This window comes from Pteropus vampyrus, unplaced genomic scaffold (assembly GCF_000151845.1).
Source record: "Pteropus vampyrus isolate Shadow unplaced genomic scaffold, Pvam_2.0 Scaffold545, whole genome shotgun sequence".
NCBI classification, from domain to species: Eukaryota; Metazoa; Chordata; class Mammalia; order Chiroptera; family Pteropodidae; genus Pteropus; species Pteropus vampyrus.
The window spans coordinates 958436-968011 of record NW_011889326.1 but is presented as its reverse complement, the minus strand read 5'-3'; the positions used below and the strand labels follow the sequence as shown (position 1 = coordinate 968011).

Genomic DNA, 9576 nt, shown 5'->3' with positions numbered 1-9576 from the left:
GCTGATGCGGTAGACTTGAAACCAGGAAGTACTGATGCAGTTAAGTTTCATGCCCTTAAAATGATGCCTCGTGACTGTCACAGTACTTTCTATCTCCCCTTCAGAAATACTATTTAGTCAAAATTGGTTACAAATTGTTACACATGAAGTGTTTGTTAAACAAATTCTGGACTAACTTTGTCATTAACCACTAAATATATTATTTGCTCGATTCTAAGAAGCAAGTTTATGATCTCTAAAGACGTGTGAGTGTTCACAAGCATTCTAAAGAAATAATCAGGAGAAAGGATATAGTGAGAGAAAGGATAAGAAGAAGCACAGTAGTCAGGTTCATGTTTGTGAGGTGGCACTGTTATTTAAGTAGCTATTTAAAATGCAAGTAAAACGCAGAGCCATAATTCTATTGTGTTAAACAAGAGTGGATAACTTCATGCTCCAAATGGGAAATACGCAGTATGACTTTTAGCTTTTTAAGAACACCAGGGACGAAATCGCTTTGATAATAAACCTTAGCCTTGTACCCAAATTGGGAGAGGTGCTTCACAAACAGGATGAAGAGAAAACAAGCTCCTTGGAGTGTTCACTTAGAGAATATTTACTTCACGTCAGCACTTTGAAGACATCATCTTAGTTAATACAACACTTTTAACTGGAAAGTATCAGTCCTACATATGGATAAAGAAACCAAGTTTCAGAGAAATTAAGTAAGTCGTCTCAGCCATAAAGCTAATAATAAATGGCAGAGTTGATCTTCAAATCCAGGACTAATTCCAAATGAGAGCTTTTTCACTACCATCTCAAGGATGTGAAGGAAGAAGTATGAGAATATGATCATTTTCACAGTTAGTCCAGCATGCGAGGGTCGTAGTTCTCAAGAAAACACAACATGAGGCAAAGCAAGGGTGTGTTGGGGAAAAAGGTAGAAGCTGTGTAATCCCTTTCAGTTACTTAAGAGTTCTCCAAGTGAAAGGTGAGTGCGTGAGGAGGAGAGGGAGATGAGAATATGATAAAACATGACACACTCAGTTTTCTACAGCTTCTGGAAAGTTAAGGGGCACAGTTGTTTAGGTCACTACTATGTACCTCAGCACCTAGCACGATGCCTCTCTTGTTAAATCAATCAATAAATATTAAATGAAAGTTGAAGAGATGGAGATAGAGTTGGATGTGCCATCCCTAGCCCATGACAAATATGGGCTTTTAATGTACACATATATCTATCATATGTAAATGAAGGTAAAATGTATCCCTTTTGCTAAAAATAACTATAAAGCTTCTGCCTTTATATTTCACAGTCAGTTTTACTCCTGGACTGAGTAGGTAATTTCTCATTGGATATATTTTCATCCCAATACTTCTCCTGACATGGTAGAGACTCCCCTCCTATATTTGCTTATTTACGGTAAACTTAAATGTAAATGTAACAGGAAATTAGAATGAGAACCTTTCTAACTCAGTTTGAGTGAAGCAATAATCAGACCATCAAAGCAAGAGTGAGACAACCTCCCTCACACACACACCACCACCATAAGCAGATTTACAAGTGAAATGGACCTGAGAAATTGTTCCACAGCCCTTGATTCCTTTAATCAGTTAAAAACTACATAAAGAGTTTAGAGAGTGGGCGGGAGTTGGATTGGTGAAGAGAATACTTTGGAGAAGCCAGAGGCTCTGACCCACCCTCCACCTTGGATGAGAGGTGAAAACTTCTAACCACAGCTTAGAGACTTCCACTCAGATTGCTCACTTTGGCAGCAGGTATGCTAATATTGGAATGATACAGAAAAGTTTAGCATGGCCCCATGCACAAGGATGACACGCAAATTTGTGAAACGTTCCATATATATATATATTTTTTTGCATTGGTTGCACTGGTGCTGCCACTGTTCCTCTCTAGTTGGTAGAGAGAATCTGGGTATGCACTGTAAAAAAGGCTACCTCTCAGAGAACGGTGTGCCCTAAATTTGGAGACACAGAGTACCAGTGCCTGACTCACACTTGAGAAAGCTCAAAATGGTTCTGCACAGGGGCCTGGTTCCCACCTAGGAAATCTAGACTGTGAGAGAAAGTGCTAACAACCACTTAAGGAGGTAGGAGAGGGCAGATCTTATTACCCATTCCCAGAGTTTTGTGGGCAAAGAATGTGCATTCTCAAGAACCAATGGCTTAGGTTGTATTGGGTCTTACCCGCTAATGCCATCTGCAGTGGACTGAGGTCTTTTGCAGAAAGAAGCTGAGGCAGATACCCCTGGGTTGCCCAGGGGTCGATAAAAGAATATAACAAAATTTCACCTGCTCAGGTCGAAGGACTTGTATGAGAGAAAGGCCTAGCAGAGGTATTGGCAGTTTGAACTATCAGCCTCAGGTAGAGAGTATGAAGCCAATGAACCTGGTCGATTGCTTGCCTTACCTCTCTTTATGTACCCCACTCACCTCTGACCCTGGTGGGGTCCAAAACTGCAATTCACCTGGTAAGTATAAAGATAATAGAGCAGAAGAACCATACTGAAGACTTCCATCCTGAGGCTGGCCCAGGCTGGAGGAGAGGAGTCCAAAGTTTTGATAATTAAACAGGATTGGACATTCTAGTTACTGAATTGAAACTATTTTTACCAAAAATGACTAGAGGGCTTTTTATTTTCTGAGAGTACTAGAAAGGATATGCCTGCCTAAGTCGTCATTTAGACTGGCAAAGTATGATTTTCAAAAGATAAATACACAACTCTCATAGATGCTAGAATACACATGTCAAAATTTATTTAACTCATTGTTGAGAAAGCCAAAAAGGATGTTAATGCTGGTCCAATGAGCATTTGAGAAACTGAATATTTGTGGGGACTGAATGAGGATAGAATATTGGAAGACTCAGAGATTAGAAACTAAAATAGCTAAACTCCTACAGAGCAATAAAACCATAACCTTTGGGTATTTTTTTATATGACAGAAATTATTTGCATCTCTCCTGGACAAAACTCTAAAAGTTAACATGCAACATCACCAAGTGTGAGTCATAATCAACAGTAATGAATGGCATATTCCCCTAGAAAATTAAGTAATCTTTGGGTAGGCTTGTGAGACAATACTCTAGTATGACACAGAGAGAACATATAGCCATCCTCTTGCCTTAGTTTCGGATTTTTAGTAATTTTTCTTGACCAGGGGAAATTAGCCCTTTCATACCCCTGGTCAGTTTTAGATGACTATGGGAAACAAAGATAAGGTTATATTTTGATCATGATCTGTGAGATATAGTTGTTCAACATGCTAGATGTATATTTTCAGGCCTGATAACGTAGCTCATGACTTCTTCTCCTGACCAGAATACAAGAGATCTGGTGATCTAATTCATCATCAGTGCACAAGACTCAGATGGCTGAGCTTGAGGAAAGAAAAAGAAGAGTTGAGATGAATAATCAGGGAACCACTAGAAGGCAAGAGCCTGGAAAAGGCTGATCTCCAAACACAGTGTTTACGATGGTCTCTGGGGATAGAAGTAGGTACAGTTTTGGAGAAGGCAAAAAGACCAAAGACCAAACTTGGCTTATCGTTCAACTTCTGTAGCTAGCATTCTCCAAAGCAAAAATAGGATTTGTTTGTTTTCAACTGTACCCTACATTAAGGTTCTATATTTTCCCAAGTAACCTAAAAGTTTTTCCTTAAAAAGAAAAACAGGCACAACTGCCTACTTGACTAAAACATTGGTAACATTTAGTTTAACCTAGTTACGGACAGGAAACTTTAATAAAACAACCCAACGTGTTGTAGGCATTGTTCTCGGTAATTTAAAATAGTCAAATGTTCTACAACGATCCAAAACTATGTTTGGTTCCTTGTTACCAACAGGACTGCACAGTCAGTAACTCCCCTACAGAGTGTTCTGACATTATGCAAATGTTTGTGGTGGTCAAGTCAAAGGAACACAGTGGTTGTTTGAGAGGGTGATACTATCTCCTTTGGTCACACATAGTGGTTTTTTTCCTTCTAACAAGAAAAATTGCATACCAGAGCCAGAAGTGCCTTTGTTTTATTTCTGTAAACAAACTGGTCCGCCGAGCATAGTTTTTTTTGCCAGGCTGTTGTGATTCATGTTCTGTCCTTGAACAAGGCCATGAAGAGTTAACTGCTGCCTATTATGGTCTGCTATCTTCCTGTAATCTAACCCTGGAACTGGGCAGCTGACTAAGCAGTGGAGTCTTTCTAATGGACCCCCATGCTAAAACAAACAAAGAAGTAGGTACGTGTTTCAAAAAAAAAAAAAAAGCTTATACTGAGAAAGTGGTGGAATAGCAATTGGAATAATAGAAAACTGAAAGGATGGAAAAACCCTAACTCATATGACAAAAAGAAGAAAGTATCTCCAGGAAGGAGTGGGTTGGGAAATAATCTCAGAACAGTGATATTTTTCTAACACCAAGAATGATCAGAAGATAATTTTTGAAGAATTAAAACTTCATTCTTTTTCTGTAAAATCATAGAAAAGTAATCAGTCATACTCGATAAGTGGAAAATTTTTTTTTTAATTTGAAAGAGCAATGGACACTACCACATACAGACTTGATAAAAGAATTTCTTAAAATGACAGATAAAAGGATCTTTTGAAAATCCAGGACTTGTTTGTTTAAAAATTCAGTAAATGTTGGCCAAAAACAAATCTGTCTTTTTTTTCAAAATCCCTTCATCTTTTCACACAGTGTATAATGAGGACTAGCCACTTTTAAGTATAGTAACTCAAGTATTAGAGTTAATATTTGCTCTGATTTTCCATGACCAGAGAATTGATTTGGTGAATAATAGCTTTAGCATTTTTTATTTGTCAGTCGCTAACCTTGGACTAATGATGAGAACATTTTTTAAAAAGGGTTAAAAACAAATGTTTTGATTTTCAATAATGTATACTAAAAGATAAAAATCAGAGATCTACAGATACATATAATCCCTATTACTTACACATACCTTTGGAAAGAATAAATTGTTACTTCTATTTGAATCTAGTTCAAGTAAGGAATTACAATCTTTCAAAAAAACAAGTGGAACAACACTGAAGCCTCAAGAGGGAATTGTAGTCCAAGTCTCTCATTGCTTCACAGACTTAATTAACTCAGACCAGTAAGGCTGCCTTCTCTCTCCAAGTTTCTTTTTCTAGAAAACACCTTTCATGGAGAGAGATAAGAAGAAAGACTAGGGGATAAGGGGAACTAATTGCTCTGTTTAAAAGGCTTTTCTGGGTAGCTGAGATGGGGTTAAAAGAAAAGGTAATGCAGGTAGCTGAATTAAAGTGTGGTACTGGGACACAGTAAATGAACTCCTTGACTTTCAAATCTTTGATGTTCAGCTCCTGCTATGATGCAGAATGTATTCAGAATAAAAAATAAGAAACAAGAAAGGTAGTGAAAAGCCCAGCAGAGGATTTAAAAGTTGTCTGTCATTTTCTCTGTGGAAAATAATGAGTGACATTTTTGTGTTCTTGTGGAAATCGAATTGTAAACTCTCTTTGGCAGAAAGAATGAGGAATGACTATCTTTGATTGCATAGTTGAGGTTTAAGTACTTGCTACTTTGGGGAAAGGGTAGAGGAGTTTCTGGTATACTTAGAGGCTAGAAACAAGCTCTTAATTGCCCTTCACATGGAGAGTTCTCAGTTAAAATGATAGCCACCATTTATTAAATGCCTACTATGTGCCAGGCACACTGTAGGCACTTTAAGTATGTTATTCTAGAATATCCCAAAGATTAAAAAAAAAATTGCAATTTAAAAAATCTGAATTATCCTACAGAATTCCAGTATCTAATACTAATGAGCCTCATTGCTGAAAAACAATAAGTGCTCTGACATCTATAAGTGCTAATTGCTATGAAGCTTCTTCAGATTTCTCATTCTACTACATTTTAGAACAGCCCAAGTTAGTTCTTTAAAAAACTAAGCTGATTTTTAACTGTCATGCCTTATATTCTTTGGTTATTTCTGAAAATATTTTTCTCTTGTTTTCACGAACAATAATATTACTGGGAAAGAAAAAATCAGAGGATAAGATAGTTATTTTCATACAGAAAGCATTCATTAATGGGTGATATTCATGAAAGACCATAATAGGTGTGAAAATTGATTCTAAATTTCAAATTGAAAATTCTGTAACAGACATTTCCCACATATTTATTTATGCTTTAATAAGAAGGCAAAATGCATTAAGTATGGGGCATTCAAAAGACCTTTATATTCAAATTTAGGACACAGTTTTGTTTTCCAGATGTATTAAATAAAATGCTTTTGAACATATGAAATCACCTGACTTGTATACAGAGGACATTTATATTAAATATGGTAATTCCTGGACATCAAAAATAGGATATGATGGATACCCATCTAGGTTTCTGAACCTTTTACTTCTGTCATCTTTTATTCTAGAAAATACTACTACAATTCCTCTAATTTGGCCTTTAATTGGGACACTTCTGTTACCATTCCTTCTCTGCCATAGTCATTCATTTACTCATTTATTTATTCAACCTTTATTTAATACATATAACATATAGCTCATAGTGTAGATTCAAAGGGAAAAACACAGTCCCCCTTTAAAAATTATCTTACATTTCAGGAATCAGATAATTTTAACACAATGTGATATGCTATAATTATGGATAGAGTTATGTAAAGGCATTTTAGGAATATAGAGAAGGAAGCTTTTAACTGCTGAAAGGATGTGGGGGATATAAAAAAAAAAAAAAAAAGGGAGGTAGCCACAGGGTGAGTGGGGACAGGGCAGGAGAAGGGGATTGCAATATTTCAAGCAAAAGAAAGCTTATTCAGAAAAGAGGGTGGGAGAAAAGGACACCAGATTCTAGAAATAAATTATGAGTAAGCCTGGAGCACAGTTGTTGAGATGTTGGAAAAGTTAACTTGTGACTAGAAAAGACACAGATCAGGATCAGATGGCAAAGGCTAAGTAAGGATAAGGATTTTAACCAAATGGCCAATTGAAGATTTTAAACTGGGAAGGAAGTAACATCATCAGGTGCTCTGTTTAAAAGCTCCTTTTAGATGCATGAAAGAAAGCTGTACCAGAACACCAGTAAGAATCTGCTGTAGAAGTCTAAGCATGAAACAATGAAGATCTAAGCAAAATTAGTAGACTTGGGAGGTATTTGGAAGGCAGAATTAACAAAATTCGTTGACAGACATATGAGAAGAAGAGAAAGGGGAAGAAATAGAGGATAGCTCCAAGATTTCTAGGTTGGGTAAATGGATACCGATGTCATTAGCTGAGGCTATATAGTATCAGGAGAAAAAGCAGAGTCATAAGAAGATAATAAATTTTATTCGTGACGTGTTGAATTTGTGGTGACTGAGAGATATACAAGTGGAGAATTCTGAGCCAGATTAAAACCCTCAGGCATTGAAAGATTATATCTAGTGGCCTTTCAAATATTAAACTAAAAACAATACAAAACCATACAACAAATATAAGAAAAGCCAAAAAAACCTTTTTTTTCTAATAATGACCACTTTGGCACTTAAAAAAAACATTAAAAAATGTAGATTTAAAAATATATACTTTTATATATAAAGATTTATTTATGTAAGTATTTTTACATATTGGTTTTGGGTTTTTTTTGGTTTTTTTTTCTGCTACTGCTTGTCACATGACAGAAATGTGCATAGACAGACTGCCTGTTGGGTAATCCAGCCTGGGAGATGATGAGCAGGCAGTGGTCAATCCTACTTCCTTCTCTGTAGCTTCCCACATGCTGAAGAATTCACGCATCTGCCCACAGCAAATATATTTAGGGTTCTATACTAACACAAGCCCGTGGAAATCAAGCAGAAAGGGACAGTTCATATGCATCTGATAAGTCCAGTAAATGAGTCTCATTCATGGCAATTCTTTTCTGCATCCACTGGAGTCAAAGCACTTCAATCACTCACTGCTTATTTTCTTATTTGATATACTCCCTGTATTTCCATATATGCCTGTCCATTAGGTAAATAGCACGTGTTTTCCATATGCCAATGTTTTTCTGGTTTCTATCAGAATCTCATGGAGGGCTTGTTAAGATAGATTGTTTGGTCCCACCCCCAGGAGTTCCGATTCAATAAATCTAGGAAGGGACCAGAGAATTTACTCTTCTAACAAGTTTACAGGTGATCCTGCTGTTGCTGGTCTAGGAAATGCAATCTAATGTGCCAGTTTATCACAACCAAAGCGATTAGAAGAGAAATAGTCAATAAATTAATTTTTCAAATTCACTGAAGTAGACATAAGGAAAAAGTTGCTAAAAATAGGATATATTCATTATGAAAGGACAACCAGGGTAATTAGAGTGGGCAGTCTTGCTTTTGAATAAAATGTGAAATTGTTTGCCCATGACATTCTACTTTGTTTTGATTTTGGAAAGCTGACCCTAAAAATATTTACAGGCAAGCATAAAAAGTCTTCCTACTTCTATTAAAAGTGCAATTAATGACTAAAAGGACAAAGCAACTAATTCTGCATTTCAGGACATTCTAGATAGCTTCCATGCATACTGGCATAGAGCAAGGCCGATCCTTTGAGAGAATAAAAAGTAATTTGAATTTATAGTTCTTAGTTAAGATGCTTTTTTTAATTGCTTGATTTCTAAATTTTTGTGAAACACCTGCCCTACTCTGAGCAAACACTGACTTTCTCATTCAGTAAGTAATCTTCATTGACTACTTCACTCAGGCCTATATTACCTTGTTAAAATAATCTGGATAGTCTATGGCCATGCCACCCTGACTGTGCCTGATCTTGTCTGATCTTAGAAGCTAAGCAGGGTTGGGCCTGGTTAGTACTTGGATGGGAGATCACCTAGGAATACCAGGTGCTGTAGGCATTAAAAAAATAAATAAAATATAAAATATAAAATAAACTTGATAGCAGAAAATTTTAAATGGCAAGCAAGTGTGAGGGATAAATCATATTTAAAAAGAGAAGTTAACATGGCAAGGCATGAAAATATTTTCAGTTAAATAGAATTTAGAATTTTCACGCAAATTTAGTATGACCCAGGCAGCTCCCAACTTAGAATAAGTTCTATCTGAAAACCTTACTGGGAAGTAATTTGTTTGGAATTTCGAACAATTTCCAAATGACATTATTGTACATACTCTAAGGTTGCTAAGGAACTGTTTCCAAATCCATAGAAAATATCCTCAGGCTATTTCCAAATCCATAGAAAATTTACAATATCCTCAAGATAATTAAAATAGCTCTTTACTTGGAAAAGGTAGAAAAAACCCTTTTGTAATGTAAACTTTCTTTCTGATGGGATATTTTAAAAAGCCGCTAGTGGGAGTGGGCACTGCTTCATTACTAGCTGTGTGCCCTTGAGCAAGTCATTTACCTTCTTCTGACTTCGGTTTCCTTGGTAATAAATTGGTAGTGTTGATTAAGAGCATTAGAAACAAAGTTTCACTTGTAGTGTTGGTTAAGAGCATTGGAGCAATGTATGTAAACCCTCCTTCCCTCACAGTGCAGGTGCTGTCAGTATTATAATACGTATTACATATTTATTAACCACACATTCTGTACCAGTTAGAATACTAGTAATAGTCATGTTA

General features: G+C 36.3%; 1 non-coding gene and 1 pseudogene across 1 annotated transcript; both read left to right on the top strand.

Annotated features, from left to right (window-relative positions):
- The first annotated feature begins 1739 nt into the window (after positions 1–1739).
- Positions 1740–1847, top strand: LOC111733276. The gene has a single exon (XR_002777918.1). It is a non-coding gene; the product is annotated as a U6 spliceosomal RNA (small nuclear RNA).
- A 6883-nt stretch (positions 1848–8730) lies between these two features.
- On the top strand, positions 8731–8849 carry LOC111733272 (annotated as a pseudogene).
- Positions 8850–9576: the final 727 nt, after the last annotated feature.